This window comes from Dama dama, chromosome X (genome assembly GCF_033118175.1).
Source record: "Dama dama isolate Ldn47 chromosome X, ASM3311817v1, whole genome shotgun sequence".
NCBI lineage: Eukaryota > Metazoa > Chordata > Mammalia > Artiodactyla > Cervidae > Dama > Dama dama.
In genome coordinates, this window is record NC_083714.1 from 76,504,985 (window position 1) to 76,522,493 (window position 17,509).

Genomic DNA, 17,509 nt, shown 5'->3' on the forward strand with positions numbered 1-17,509 from the left:
ACACACACACACACACACACACACACACACACAAAGGTGAAACATGAAATCCAGACAGATGGTAAAAGCAAAATCAGGCAAACAGAAACAAAACCAAAGGAACATACACATTGAGTGTATACATATACAAAACACAAAACCAAAATAGACCAAGACAACAGAGTATTAGAGAGTGACCTAATGAAAAAATAAAACCAAAAATGAAAACAATCAATTAAAAATGAAATTAGTGAAAACAGAAAACAGAAAGAAAAACCAAGGCAGAATGCCACCCAGTGAATGAAGCAAGGAAAACAAAACAAACGGACAAAGATGGTGAAAAATTAGAAAAGCAAAGTTAAAACAGAAGTATACAAAAGATCTATATATATTAAAGAAAAACAACAAAAAGGAATCTCAAAAAAAAAATAATAATTTTAAAAATTTAAAAGCCTAAATAGAAATAATAACAATAAAAACAATAGTCACAACAACAGAGAAAAAAGAAAAGAAAAAAAAAAATAGAACCAACAAAACAACAAATTAAAACTTTTAAATAATAATTAAAGTTTTTCCTAGAGTCTCAGCTGTTAATGTCTTTTCCTCTGCTGTACGACACAGTCCAACTTCACCTCCCCAGGAGGCTCTCCAATGCTAGGGAGGGCTGATCTCTGTAGCTGTGGTTGGGACAACTCATATTTAATGTGACTCTACTCCCTCATGTGTTTTCCTCCAATGTCCACAGATGCTAGAGTTGAGTGTTTCCTTTTGTGGGAACATTCATGTCCTTTTATATATTCCAGAGAAAGAATCTACCTATTTGATTGTGTGGACTTATTCTGCAACTAAAAGACGATGCTGTTAAAGTGCTGCACTTAATATGCCAACAAATTTGGAAAACTCAGCAGTGGCCACAGGCCTGGAAAAGATCACTTTTCATTCAAAACCCAAAGAACAGCAAAGGCAAAGAATATTCAATTCACAAAATTACACTCATTTCAGTGTTACAAGTTTATGCTCAAAATACTCCAAGCTATGCTTCAGCATTACATGAACCAAGAACTTCCAGGTGTTCAAGGGGGAGTTTAGAAAAGGAAGAGGAATGAGAGACAAATTGCCAAAATTTGCTGAATCAAACAGAAAACAAGGGAATGCCAGAAAAACATATACCTCTATTTCATTGACTATGCTAAAGCCTTTGTGTGGATCATAACAAGCTTATTTTGTTTGAAAAACTCTTAAAAAGATGAGAATACAAGACCATATTACCTGTCTCCTGAGAAAACTGTATGTGGGCCAAGAAGCAACAGTTATAACATTGACTGGTTCAAGGCTGAGAAAGGAGTACAACAAGGCTGCTTATCATCACCCTGTTTATTCAGCTTACACACAAAACACATCATGTGAATGGCCAGGCTGGATGAGCAACAAGTTGGAATAAAGATTTCCAGGGAACTATTGACAATCTCAGACATGCTTCTTGGTAGGAAAGCCCTGACAAACCGAGATATTGTGTTAAAAAGCGAAGATATCACTTTGCCGACAAAAGTCTATATAGTCAAGGGTTTGGTCTTGTAGTTATGTATGGATGTGAGAGTTGGACCATAAAGAAGGCAGAGCACTGAAGAATAGATGTTTTGGAACAGAAAAGCTGGAGAAGACTCCTGAGAGTACCTAGTAAAGCGAGGAGATGAAACCAGTCAATCTTAAAGGAAATCAACCCTGAATACACTTTGGAAGGATGGATGCTTAAGCTGAAGCTCCAATACTTTGGCCACCTGATGCGAACAGCTGGCTCATTGGAAAAGACCTTGATATTGGGGACACTTTAAGGCAGAAACAGAAAAGGGTGACAGAGGTTAAGAGGGTTGGATGTCATGGAGATGGTCAGGGACAGGGAAGCATGGCATGCTGCAGTCCATGTGGTTATGAAATGGAATTTTTTAAATGGATATGCTCAAATTGCAAATAGAACACACATAAGTGCAATAAAACATTTTCATAAGTGCAATGAAAATGTCAGTTTACCAGTATACTCCACTCCCAAGTATAGTGCCTTGTGTATAAATTTTTGTTGTTTAGTCACTCAGTTGTGTCTGACTCTTTGTGACCCCCATGGACTGCAGCAGAACAGACTTCCCTGTTCTTCACCATTTCCTGCAGTTTGGTCAAACTCATGTTCATTGAGGCGATGATACAATCCAACCATCTCACCCTCTGTCATCCCCTTCTCCATGTGCCTTCAAATCTTTCCCAGTCTCAGGGTCTTTTCCAATGAGTAAGCTCTTTGCATCAGGTGGCCAAAGTAATGGAGCTTCAGCTTCAGCATCAGTCTTTCCAGTGAATATTCAGGACTGATTTCCTTAAGGATTGACTGATTTGATCTCCTTGCAGTCCAAGTGACCCTCAAGAGTCTTCTCCAGTGCTAGAGTTTGAGGTATCAATTCTTCAGCACTCAGCTTTTTTTATTGTCTAGCTCTCACATCCACATATAACTATTAAAAATCCATAGTTTTAACTGTATGGACCTTTGCAGGCAAAGTAATGTCTCTGCTTTTTAATATGCTGCCTAGGTTGGTCATAGCTTTTCTTCCAAGGAGCAAGCATCTTTTAATTTCATGGCTGCAGTCTCTGTACACAGTGATTTTTGAGCCCAAGAAAATAATGTCTGTCACTGTTTCCACTGTTCCCCATCTGTTTGACATGAAGTGGTGGGAACAGATGCCATGATCTTAGCTTCTGAATGTCAAGTTTAAAGCCAGCTTTTTCACTCTCCTCTTTCACCTTCATCAAGAGGCTCTTTGCTTACTTCGGCAGCACATATGCTAAAACTGGAACGATACAGAGAAAATTAGCATGGCCTCTGTGCAATGAGGAAATGCAAATTCATGAAGTGTTCCATATTTTTTTTCAAGAGGGAGCAGACATATATACCTATGGCTGATTCATGTTGAATTTTTTTTTTAATTCCTCTTCACTTTCTACCTTAAAAGTGGTGTCATCTGCATATCTGAGGTTGTTGACATTTCTCCCCGCAATCTTTTTTTTTTTTTTTTTTTCATTTATTTTTATTAGTTGGAGGTCAACCACTTCACAATATTGCAGTGGGTTTTGTCATACATTGACATGAATCAGCCATGGGGTTACACGTATTCCCCATCCTGATCCCCCCGCCCACCTCCCTCTCCACCCATCCCCGCGTCTTGATTCCAGCCTGTGCTTCATCCAGCCTGGTATTTCATATGATGTACTCTGCATATAAGTTAAATAAGCAGGGAGACAATATATAGCCTTGACGTACTCCTTTCCCAATTTTGAGCCAGCCCATTGTTCCATGTCTAACTACTGCTTCTTGATTTGCATACAGGTTTTGTAAGAGGCAGGTAAGGTGATCTCATATTCCCGTGCCAATATCACTGATGAACATAGATGCAAAAATCCTTAACAAAATTCTAGCACACAGAATTAAACAACATATTAAAAAAATCATACACCATGATCAAGTGGGCTTTATCCCAGGAATGCAAGGATTCTTTAATATCTGCAAATCAATCAATGTAATACACCACATTAACAAATTGAAAGATAAAAACCATATGATTATCTCAATAGATGCAGAAAAAGCCTTTGACAAAGTTAAACATCCATTTATGATTAAAACTCTCCAGAAAGCAAGAATAGAAGGAACATACCTCAACATAATAAAAGCTATATATGACAAACCCACAGCAAGCATTACCCTCAATGCTGAAAAATTGAAAGCATTTCCCCTGAAATCAGGAACAAGACAATGGTGCCCACTCTCACCACTACTATTCAACATAGTTCTGGAAGTTTTGGCCACAGCAATCAGAGCAGAGAAAGAAATAAAAGGAATCCAGATAGGAAAAGAAGAAGTGAAACTCTCGCTGTTTGAAGATTACATCATCCTCTACATAGAAAACCCTAAAGACTCTACCAGAAAATTACTAGAGCTAATCAACGAATATAGTAAAGTTGCAGGATGTAAAATTAACACACAGAAATCCTTTGCATTCCTATACATTAACAATGAGAAAACAGAAAGAGAAATTAAGGAAACAATACCATTCACCATTGCAACAAAAAGAATAAAATACTTAGGAGTATATCTACCTAAAGAAACAAAAGACCTATACATAGGAAACCATAAAACACTGATGAAAGAAATCAAAGAGGACACAAACAGATGGAGAAATATACTGTGTTCATGGATTGGAAGAATCAATATTGTAAAAATGGCTATATACCCAAAGCAATCTATAGATTCAATGCAATCCCTATCAAGCTACCAATGGTATCTCTGACAGAACTAGAACAAATAATTTCACAATTTGTATGGAAATACAAAAAATCTTGAATATCCAAAGTAATCTTGAGAAAGAAGAATGGAACTGGAGGAATCAACGTGCCTGACTTCAGACTCTACTACAAAGCCACAGTCATCAAGACAGTATGGTACTGGCACAAAGACAAAAATATAGATCAATGGAACAAAATAAAAAGCCCAGGGATAAATCCACGAACCTATAGACAACTTATCTTTGACAAAGGAGGCAAGGATATACAATGGAAAAAAGACAACCTCTTTAACAAGTGGTGCTGGGAAAACTGGTCAACCACTTGTAAAAGAATGAAACTAGAACACTTTCTAACACCATACACAAAAATAAACTCAAAATGGATTAAAGATCTAAATGTAAGACCAGAAACTATAAAACTCCTAGAGGAAAACATAGGCAAAATGCTGTCTGACATAAATCACAGTTGGATCCTCTATGACCCACCTCCCAGAATATTGGAAATAAAAGCAAAAATAAACAAATGGGACCTAATTAAACTTAAAAGCTTTTGCACATCAAAGGAAACTATAAGCAAGGTGAAAAAACACCCTTCAGAATGGGAGAAAATAATAGCAAACGAAGCAACAGACAAAGGATTAATCTAAAAAATATACAAGCAACTCCTGAAACTCAATTCCAGAAAAATAAATGACCCAATCAAAAAATGGGCCAAAGAACTAAACAGACATTTCTCCAAAGAAGACATACAGATGGCTAACAAACACATGAAAAGATGCTCAACATCACTCATTATTAGAGAAATGCAAATCAAAACCACAATGAGGTACCATTACACGCCAGTCAGGATGGCTGCTATCCAAAAGTCTACAAGCAATAAATGCTGGAGAGGGTGTGGAGAAAAGGGAACCCTCTTACACTGTTGGTGGGAATGCAAACTAGTACAGCCGCTATGGAAAACAGTGTGGAGATTTCTTAAAAACTGGAAATAGAACTGCCATATGACCCAGCAATCCCACTTCTGGGCATACACACTGAGGAAACCAGATCTGAAAGAGACACGTGCACCCCTATGTTCATCGCAGCACTGTTTATAATAGCCAGGACATGGAAGCAACCTAGATGCCCATAAGCAGACGAATGGATAAGGAAGCTGTGGTACATATACACCATGGAATATTACTCAGCCATTAAAAAGAATTCATTTGAATCAGTTCTAATGAGATGGATGAAACTGGAGCCCATTATACAGAGTGAAGTAAGCCAGAAAGATAAAGACCAATACAGCATACTAACACATATATATGGAATTTAGAAAGATGATAATGATAACCCTATATGCAAAACAGAAAAAGAGACACAGATGTACAAAACAGACTTTTGGACTCTGTGGGAGAAGGCGAGGGTGGGATGTTTTGAGAGAACAGCATTGAAACATGTATATTATCTAGGGTGAAACAGATCACCAGCCCAGGTTGGATGCATGAGACAAGTGCTCAGGCCTGGTGCACTGGGAAGACCCAGAGGGGTTGGGTAGAGAGGGAGGTGGGAGGGGGGATCGGGATGGGGCATACATGTAAATCCATAGCTGATTCATGTCAATGTATGACAAAAAAACACTACAATATTGTAAATAATTAGCCTACAACTAATAAAAATAAATGAAAAAAAAAAGAATTTTCATTTGTTGTGATCTACACAATCAAAGGCTTTAGCATAGTCAATGAAGTAGAAGTAGATGTTTTTCTGGTATTCTCTAGCTTTTTCTGTAATCCGATGGATGTTAGCAATTTGATTTCTGGTTCCTCTGCCTTTTTTAAATCCAACTTGTACATCTGGAAGTTCTGGAGTCATGTACTGTTGAAGCTTAGCTTGGATAATCTTGAGCATTACTTTGTTAGCATGTGAAATAAGTTCAATTGTGTGGTAGTCTGAACATTCTTTGGTATTGCTCTTATTTGGGATTAGAATGAAAACTGATATTTTCCAGAACTATGGTCACTGCTAAGTTTTCCAAATTTGCTGGCATATTGAGTGCAGCACTTTCACAGCACCATCTTTTAGGTTTTGAATAACTCAGCTGGAATTCCATAACCTCCACTAACTTTGTTCATAGTGATGCTTCCTAAGGCATCACTACTTTCTAAGGCCCACTAGTATATAAGCTTTCAACAAATATTTAGAGAAAAAAAGGTAAGAAGGAAGGAAGTAAAGAAAGAAGAATAATTCAGAATATTTTTGTTTTCAGATTGGTCAGATACCTCATATAATAATAATAATGATGGCGTTGATAATTGCCATGTTTTTTTCAGATGGGCTTTAAATAATATATAGCATAATAACTAATCTTCTGAATTTTGCTGATGGGCAATAAATGATTTATATCTCTTTTACACTTGACCCTCAAAAAACGTTGAGACTCAGGGGCACTGATCCACCACACAGCTGAAAATCATGTAAAACTTTACAGTTATTCCTCCCTATCCAAAGTTCTGTATCAAAGAATTCAACCAAACTTGGATCAGTAGTGCTATGTTTTAATGAAAAAAATGTTATAAATCAACCCTCATAATTCAAACTTCTGTTGTTCAAATCAACCATACTTGGTATATATGAAATTTAATATAATTTGTTACTTATATTGTAACCATAACCACTACCATTCTACAACTACAAACATAATATTCTGCATAGGTACAGATATACATGTCCATTTGCATATCTGTAGGTAAACCAACTCTTTTCCTCTCTTTTATGAGTATCTATATTGTTTGTATAAGAATATGTGTGCATACATGTTAATGACATGTGTCTTCACCAAATAATTGATGCCTTAGCTATAATTTTTCACTTTCATGACTATATCCTAAAATATTTAGCAGTGGCTGTTTTCAAAACATTGCTTGATTCACATATTCAGTCTGGCATTAATCCACTTACATACATTTGAGGACTGCCAATTTAGTATAGTACTATAGTAGCCCGTCAGGCTCCTCTGTTCATGGGGTCACGAAGAGTTGTACACAGCTTAGCCACTGAACAAAAATTTAAAACCATAGTAACACTTTTATATATATTGTTATATTCCATACAGTCAAAACAGACCATATATTAATAATCAGCAACTGTACTTTTGTTAGCTTCCATACATCTTCTATATTGATTATTAACTAAAATTTCCTTTAGTAACTATTTTAGATAACTTGTAAATCCAATAAGCCTGTCCTGGTGATGATGCTGCTGATGACTTTTAGCCATTTAGTTAAAGGAAACTAATATCAAATAGATGCTTATGGCTTTTAATCTGTACATAACTGGAGCTATTTTAATTTTCAAAGTGGAATCATTTAATACTGGAAAAAAGTAACATGCTCTGTCATCAGTTTTTCACTGGAGATTGTTATCCTGTGAAGAAACTCCTATTTAAAAAACATTCAATAAATCAAAATGCATTCAGTAGCAATCCATTATTACCACTTGTCATTAAGTATTGTGAGACAGGCCATGTTATAAATGAATATTTTAAACATTAAATTGTATAATAGGTAATTCTGTGCAGATGGCTGTTGGAGTAATGCTTTTATGGCATGAAAGTTGCTGCAGTGCCTTAGGGCTTCTACAAATGATTTCTCTGGACAGCAGTCACAGATACACATTTTGCTCCTTTCTGTATTCATCACTGAGGGCTCCCTCAGATATAGGATACATTCAACATGAAAGAAATTTCCACTGAGAAACATTACTATTATGGAGCTCTTTGGTATCCTTGAAATGTAAATATTATTTATCACTTGGAGATATTTTCTGGCAGCTTGATTCACATGACAGTTACACAAAGGCAATGTTTTGGTTCTTCTTAATTAATTTTAATGTCACACTTAGGAATCAGTGGTTACTTGCTGATAATCCTAATTTGCTCATATTGAATGTATGAAAAAATTCAGCAAAACAAAATATTAATGTCATTTCCCAGTAGCTTGATGCTTAAAAGTCTTGGAATGGTAAATTAGAAATCAACATTTTACTCACCAAGCTAATATCTGTGCAGTTTAGAGAAACATAAAGCAAGGTTTGAAGGAAAGTCTCAGAGACTCCAGCCTGCTAAGCTCCTCTGTCCATGGAATTCTCCAGGCAAGAATACGGGAGTGGGTAGCCATTCCCTTCTCCAGGAGATCTTTCTGACATAGGGATGGAACTCTGTTCTCCTGCCTTGCAGGCAGATTCTCTACTGTCTGAGCTACCAGGGAAGCCAACTAAAATTACAATTGTGGGAAGTTAAAGAAAAATCAGGCAGGTGGCTCCTGAAGTTCTTTATTAAATGTCTACCGTTAAACTTTACTTGTATTCCTTATATTATACTGTTGTAAATTCACATAGAGTTGAGTTGTAAGAGAAAACAGTACTACTCCTTTAGTCAACACTGAGGGAACCGTGTCCTCACTGTTCCCTGTACACTCTACACTGATAAACTTATGCCCAAAGGCTTCATGCTATCAGGTCATGGAATGTTAACGATATCGATGAGTCTGAACTGACATTCTAGGTGTGTTAAAAAGTTGGCTGCACTGTGACAGAACATCAGATGTCATTCCATCAACATTTTCTTTTACCACTAAAGCATAGCAGGATCATAGCTTGGAGTTCTGAAGGATGGTTTATTCTCTCTATTTAATTTACTGTGGAATTCTAAGAACTAGTCTCAACAAGAAAAGAAAAATAAAGACTTTTATTGGTCATCTTGCACTATGTTATTAAAAAAAAAAATCTTAGCCTAAGTCAGAAATCTTTTTAAAACTCCAGTATTCCCTAAGACAAGAATGACTGGACACATTTGATAGAAAATATCCCCTCCCCAATATTTTCCTTTTTTTGGCCACTCTGCATGGCATGTGTGATATTAATTCCCTGACCAGTGATTGAACCCACCCTGTGCATTAGAAGCATGTAGTCTAAACCAATGAATCAACGGGGAAGTTCCAATAGATTCCTTTTAATATAACTTCATTTCCTTGGAATGGGAAGGACAACTTGCTTTCAGTCCCACCAGCAATATCCAGCAAAATTGTTCCCTAATTTTGGCTGCAACTGAGAACTGTGACTTTAGCTAAATCTAGTATGTAAAAGAATAATTATTTTTATAAATTCTAGAAAAATCTGTTTTTAACAGGAGACACAATTGCAGTTTGCTGTGTATTTGTAGCAGTGGATATCAGCTTCAACTGAAATGTACATAATGATGGTTAAAACAATGATTCCTTCAAAGTAATACAACACACATTAAGAGAATGTGTACTGTGTGCCAGGTGTTGTGCTAAGAACTCAAGAAAAGAATTAGCTCATTTATTCAGCATACTTCCTTTGAGTGTGCTGAGAGCTATGGGGAATATAGAGGGGAATGTAGAATATAAATGATCTCTAGTATAGTGAGGAGAGGAATACAAATAGTCAGTATAGTGTCACCTGCTAATCATGACAATAAAGCTACCATTTATTGAGTGCTAGACACTGTTCAAATTATTTAAATAATTTTAAGCTTTATACCAATCTTGTGAGTACTGAAATCTATATTTCAAACAAGGAAATTAAAACTCAGAATGAGTAAATATTGTGTCTAATGACACAGAGACAGAGTCAGATCTCAAACTTAGTTGTCTGGTTCCAAAGCATATGTATAATAACAGGGAAAAGGGCAAAGAGCTATAAAGTCAGTAAAAAATGGACGTTGTGAAGAATTTACAGAGAGGAATATAATTGTGCTAAGTTTTAAAGACCAGGTAGGAATTGACCCTATGGAGAAGAATTAACTGGCAAAGCTGACTTTTATATTGAAAACTGTCAGCACACACAATAAAGTTGAATGTTACAATCCATGCTAATAATATTTTTTTTCTTTTTTTAAAATTTATTTATTTATTTTAATTGGGGGCTAATTACTTTACACTATTGTGGTGGTTTTTTCCTTACATTGACATGAATTAGCCATGAATGATGTTAAATGGCAAATAAAAACATCATGTCATGATAAGAGAGAGGCCATGGAAGAAAGGAAAAACGTTTATATGTACATTTAATGGCACTTCTTTCCTGTTTTTTGAACAAGGTCATACATCTTCATTTTTCACTTGGCCTCACAAATTATGTAGCTGGCCCTAGGTACTAATCATTTTAGGCAGAAAGAATATGAGAGATATAGGGAAATGGAGGCATTAAATCTTATATCTTGCATAGATTGTGTGCATATTTGGTATGTGAGGGAATGCAGTAGGAATTAGGGTGGAAGAAGTAAGACTGCCTTGAATGCCATCCTCAATTAAGGAAAATGTATTGAAAAATTAGTATTAATAACAACATGACTTAAATAAGGTCCAGGTAAAATCTCTCTAGTAGGTGGATTTATGATGGAATGAATAAGAAAGACTAGAAGCTGAAAGACCAGATATGCCCTGAAATTCTCTGGGTAGGGGAAAATAGAGATTTGAAGTAATACAGTGGCAATTTGAAAGAAAATGATTTTGAAAGATATTTCTGAGACAGAACTGATATGTAATGTTCAAATGGATATGTCCAGCAGACACTTGGAAATATGAATCCAGAAATAGCTGTGTTCCATAAAGACTATCTGTTAAGTCTTCATCTATGATCGTGAATTATCTGTCTCTGATTTCTGGTCATTCACATTCTTCAGAAGTAGTTTCTAATTCCAGAAATAAGAAAATCAGCTTGAAACAATAAAATATTGTTCACAAACTCTCTGGACTTAAACCATAGAGTGGTTTAAGTCCTTTAGACTGTGATCTAAAGTTTTACTCTTAGTATTAATAATGTTTAATCAGCTTGAGTATCCAACCCTGAGGCTCATGTCACTCATGCCATACTTTTTAGAAAAATGTTCTGAAAAGCATCAAGTATGTATAATGAAGGACTATAGAGAAATAAAAGAAGTAATGTTCCTTTATAAACATGTTGGATAGTTAACATTAAAGGAAATGGTAAAGACAACTTACCAAATGCCTATACAAATGTCTGCTATGGTAATAGTCATTTAAGGTAAAACTGGTTATCCTTATCATTGAGGATAGAGGATAAAACACATATTTTCTCTTCCAACAGTTGCAAATATCATAAGAAATAAGGAAGGGTGACTTAATCTGGGAAGATGTTTGAGCCTTGAAGAATTGGAAGCTTTCAGGGACTTCAGAACCCTTCAAGCCCTATGGACTTTGGAGTGAGTAAGTTGTATTTGGGGTCATCTCTAATAGTTGAGAAATAGTGGATCATAGAGAAGAGAAAACCAAAGGAAAAATAGAGATGAGAATATTTTAGTCTTATTTTATCCTAGAATAGGAAGATACTGAAAAGAGAATGATTTTAAGTAACAGAGGTAGAGTTTTTTCTGGAAATAAATTTTATCGTTGCTCTAACACCTAGCTAATGGTGCTCATCCTTCAGGTTGCAAGTGAGATGTCATTTTTTCTAGGAAGTCCTTCTTAAACTCCAGGTCTTAGAAGTGTTCCCCCAGAAATCTTTATTCTTCACCCTCAGACCACACAAAATGTGTAATTATGTGTAAAAGTATTGTGAGGCTTCTGAAGACAATGGCCATTGTTGTCTTATCCATTACCACATCACAACATACACCAAAGAGCTCTGTAAGTATTTTTTCTATGAAGGAATGAATAAATGAATGGAAGAAATGAGTGAATAGATGGTCTATTTTGGAGGAATCTTAGTCTTTGTGTAAATGGACATATTGAACAGCTAGAGACCCACATTAGAAGATTCTGAATGCAACAGATTTCAACCATCAAAAAGTAGGTAGGAGAGAATGGACATTATTAAAAGCAGTCACAGAGACAGTAAAAATTATAGTTGTCTACTGGATATAGAAGGAAAAGTAAAGAAAACTGAAATGCAGATTCCCCAGCAAGTTAGCCCATAAAAAAAAAAAAAAAGAAAAATTCACTCAGTTGTGTCCAACTCTTTGTGATCCCATGGACTGTGTAGCCTGCCAGGCCCCTCTGTCCATGGAATTCTCAAGGCCAGAATATTGGAGTATATAGCCATTCCCATCTCCAGGGGATTTTCCCAAACCAGGGATCAAACCCAGGTCTCCCACACTGCAGATGGATTTTTTACCATCTGAGCCACCAGGGAAGCCCAAGTTAGCCCATAAGAAAAAATAATTATGATCCTGAATCATAAAAAAAGAAGATTAAGCCTTAGAAGATGTGGAAGTAGGAAGTGTATATATGTGACTGCTTTTAACCTCAAATAGTCCTCCCCCCAATATTTTAGTGTTTAAAATAACTTTAGTAATCAAAACAGTACAGTATTGACCTAAAAAGAGACATACATATCAATGGAATAGAATATAGAGCACAGAAATAAATATACATTTATAGGATCAACCAATTTATAACAAAAGAGATAAGAGTATACAATGCGGAAAGGATAGGTTCTTCAATATATGGTGTTGGGAAAACTGGACAGCCAATACAAAGAATGAAACTCGACCACTGTCTTACACAATACAAAAAAGGCAACTGAAAATGGATTAAAAATTTGACTGTAAGACTTTAAACCACAGAATTCTTGGAAGAAGACATTTAGTGTAAGCTCCTTGGCATTGGTCTTGCCAATGATTTTTTGGATTTGACACCAACAGCAGAAATAAATGGGACTACATCAAGGTAAAAAGCTTCTGTATAGCAAATGAAATGATCAAAAAATAAATAACTAAATAAAAAGCAACCTGTGCAATAGGGCTTCCCTGGTGCTTCAGTGGTAAAGAATCTGCCTGCAGTGCAGAAGACTGCCTGCAATGCAGGAGTAGCAGGTTTGATCCCTGGGTTGGGAATGACCCTGGGGAAGAAAATGGCAACCCCTCCAGTATTCTTGCTTGGGAAATCCCATGGACAGAGGATCCTGGTGGGCTACAGTCCATGGCGTTGCAAGAGCTGGACAAGACTTAATGATTAAACCACCACCAAAACCTGTGGAATGGAAGAAAATATTTGCAAATCACATGTCTGATAAGGGATTGATATCCAAAATACATAAAGAACTCATATAACTCAGCAAAAATTATTTTTATTAAAAAATGGTCAGAGGAACTGAATAGACAGTTTTCCAAAGATATCCTAGTGGCTCATAAAATGATGCTCAACGTCACTAAACATCAGGGAAATGCAAATTAAAACCACAATAAGATATCACCTCATACATATTAGGATAGCTATTATCAAAAAGATAAGAAATGTATTGGAGAGGATATGATTTAAAAAAACGAATGCTTGTCCATTGTTAGTGAGAATATTTCCAGTCATTACGGAAACCAGTACGGAGTGTCCTCAAAAAATAAAAATTATAGCTACCATATGATTCAGCAATTCCACTTCTGAGTATTTATCTGAGGGAAACAAAAGCACTGTCTTCAAAAGATACCTGCACCTCTATGTTCATTCCATTATTATTTACAGTAGACGAGACATAAAAACAACTTACGTCTTCATCAAAGAATGAATGGAAAAATAAAATGTGATATAGTTCAGCCACAAAAAAAGAAGGAAACTCTGCCATTTGAGACAATTTGGATAGAACTTGATGGCAAGTGACCTTATGTTAAGTGATAAAATCAGAGAAAGACAAATACTGTATTATCTCACTTATATGTGGAATCTAGAAAACTCAAACTGGTAGTTACAGAGAATATTATTAGCAGTTGACATGATGGGGGGCTGGAAGGTAGATGAAATATGGGTAGGTGGTGAAAATATAAAAACTTCCAGATATAAGATAAATAAGTTCTGGAGATGCAATGTACAGCTTAGTAACTAAAAAATAATTTTAGTTGTTGGGAGAATTTATTTATGACTCCACCTTGTTGCCTGTCAAAGTGGTATTACTATTAGGCAACCCTTGGTTTCCACCTGGAATGTGTTCAAAAATTTCATTGGTGAGTAGGTTTTTCCAAATGAAAAATGTGTTTTCTCTATCAGTCTTGTCATCTATAATGTCTATCTTTGTAAACCAACAAAAATATAATTAAACCAATAGGATATCTGAACTGTAAATAGAACCACACGTCCTTTAAAACTCCCAGTTACTAACAATTTTGTCCATGGGGAAAAATTAGCTTCATTTTGAGTTCTATATTAGACCTAAAGGATATAGCCATCAGTGCATATTTAGTCGGAGAAGGCAATGGCAACCCACTCCAGTACTCTTGCCTGGAAAATCCCATGGATGGAGGAGCCCTGTAGGCTGCAGTCCATGGGGTCACTAAGAGTCAGACACGACTGAGCAACTTCACTTTCTTTTCACTTTCATGCATTGGAGAAGGAAATGGCAACCCACTCCAGTGTTCTTGCCTGGAGAAACCCAGGGACGGGGGAGCCTGGTGGGCTGCCATCTATGGGGTCACACAGAGTTGGACACAACTGAAGTGACTTAGTAGCAGCATCAGCATCAGCATATTTAGTAGCAGGATATGAAATTATTGATAGTGATGGAAGCAAGGGTTTCACTGGACTGGGAATGTTGTAGAGGCCCTGACTTTAGGGTTAGCCTGAACATAGAGGTACAGGTGGTAGGGGATGGACAAGTCAGAGAAAGTCAGATCTTGTCTTCTCAGGTGGTAAAACAGTATACATCTAAAAGTAGCAAAACCTGTGAAACTTTGGATAGTAGGAAAGGAGATGACAGAAAGATGGAGCCATTTTCACACATTATTATGCTATGTAGAATAAATAGTTACTAGTATTAGTAAAAATGAAAGAATTAAATTGAGTCTTCAGTTGAAATGTTTATTTCAAATGAAACTCAGTTTATGGTTTATGATTTTATGGATTTTTGCAGAAGCTTAAATCCAAATATTAGATCTTGCCAAGAATATTTTCTTGACTTTGATTGACCCACAACATGCCTCACATTTTCATAGTTGACTAGTATTTTAAACCCTGGTGAAAACTGACAGTAAGTGTGAAATCCTTAATTACAATAAACACTGTTTAAAATTAGAAATATGTAGAGGAAATATGAAAGTTATTTTAAGGCTTGTTACTCTCTCTTCCTGTATCATTTCCATTTAAATCATTCTAGAGTACTTTCAGATTAATCTTTCAAATGGGTTCCTATTATATGCTTATTGCCTACCCATTCACTGTGGTCTGTGATTTAGTCCCATATTAACTGATGGAACCCAGGTCTCCTGCATTGCAGGTAGATTCTTTATAGTCTGAGCCACCAGACTATATTAACTATCAAACCTTATCTCCCACGAATTCTGTGTTTCCTTTTAGTGGATTCCTCAGTGTTTCATGACGGAGAAGGCAATGGCACCCCACTCCAGTACTCTTGCCTGAAAATCCCGTGGACGGAGAAGCCTGATAGGCTGCAGTCCACGGGGTCGCTACAAGTGGGACCCGACTGAGCGACTTCACTTTCACTTTTCACTTTCATGCATCGGAGAGGGAAATGGCAACCCACTCCACTATTCTTGCCTGGAGAATCCCAGGGACGGGGAGCCTGGTGGGCTGCCATCTATGGGGTCACACAGAATCGGACATGACTGAAGCAACTTAGCAGCAGCAGCAATGTTTCATGAACAGTATCTACCACTCCAATTTCTTACTCTTTGGTTCAGCTGGTGCTAATCTCTTATCTTCAACCTCCCCCTTCAGTTCTACTTGTTCTTTAGTACTCTATTCAAGTTTTATAAAGACTGTCCATTATTCTTGCATACAACATGTTCTTTCTCCTTTAGCCTTTGAACCATGCATATGGACATTTAGCTATAGCTTTTATAGTGATTTATAATTATTTATAATATAAACCCTGTTGTTTCAACTCATAATTTTTTTACATAAAAATCATTTTCAATGTTAAACATTGAATTCTACCTAAGTACTTTTAAAATTTCCATTCTCCACTTTGACTAACTAAGACAGATATTTTCTTTGGCATGTTCATGTCGCTTTGGAATTTCAAAATCTTCACAGCCTGCTAATCTCAGATGGCATGGCAATCCAAGAGTCAAGCTCTAACATCTTTTTAAATATAAATTGTATCCAAAGTGTTCTGAGTTTAACTTGTTTTACTAAAAAAAAAAAAATCATCCAAAAGTGAAGAAATACCCTCCCTCATCAAAATACAATGAATTCAGACATAGTCTGAAAAGTTCATTGGTTCAAGTCAATTGGATTTGTGTTTATTGTAATGTATACTGGTCAGCAGAGGTCTCTGATTAAAATAAGTGATGGAAGTTGTTGATAGGTCATTTCCAAAAATTTTAATAAATATGCCTCCTATCCCAGGCAGCCTTATCATTGCTAAATCAGTAGATTTGCCTTCCTGGAATTTCTGCCTCGTGTACTTCTAATGTATCAAAGTTTAAAGCAGGGTCCCAGGTCTGTTTTCTCAGTTCTGCTATCATTTTGTTTAAAACTATAAATGCTAGAGAAGTATTGCAATATACCTAGATAATGTATAAAAATGGGAAATCTTATATGACTAGTGTGGGGCCAAGAAAGGGAACTTTTGTTTAAACTTTTAAAGAGCCAAGATTCAGAATTATCATCACTATTTAGGCATTTTATATTTGAAATGACTACCACTCTTCCCAGTGATAGTCAACTACCTTTATACATGACCTTGCTTTTATATTTCATAATTTAGTTGCTCATTGACTTCAAGGAAGAGAATTTTTTTTATTTCCAAAGTTGATTTCAATAATTCATTGATAAAAGAAGACATGTTTTGTGTGTATATACTGTGTGTGTGTGCACATGCGTATACGTGAATGCAAAGAGGAATGAAACTATGCTGAATCATTTTCTATTACCTGTAATAACTGATGGATTGCTATTGTTTTAAATAAGAACCCACTAGCTATGTGTGTAATTGGGAGTGTTTTTCCTTCACCAAATCCAAGTTCAAGTGGCAAAATTTTGGTTCAGTATCACCTTTGACCTTTCTAATATTGAGAGCTGTCTAACAAATAATAGTTCCGTGGCATTATAATTGTTCAAATAGCAATTGTGTGTTTATCTTTGAGAAGTCAGGCAGTTGATAACTTTCAAAGATACTCGCACTCATTCCCTAATCTAACATCCTAAGTTATTGTTTCAATGCTATACACACAGACACTTTTCCCTAAGTAAGAAGGCACAATGTTGGTATTGGTGGAGGGGACCTTCATGACCAGATCCCGT

General features: G+C 36.1%; 1 protein-coding gene and 1 non-coding gene across 2 annotated transcripts in view; one reads left to right on the forward strand and one right to left on the reverse strand.

Annotated features, from left to right (window-relative positions):
• DACH2 (dachshund family transcription factor 2) overlaps window positions 1-17,509 on the reverse strand; it is a 933,902-nt gene that overhangs the window by 101,175 nt on the left and 815,218 nt on the right. The window lies entirely within an intron of this gene.
• Window positions 2,781-2,887, forward strand: LOC133053263 (U6 spliceosomal RNA). The gene has a single exon (XR_009692194.1). It is a non-coding gene; the product is annotated as a U6 spliceosomal RNA (small nuclear RNA).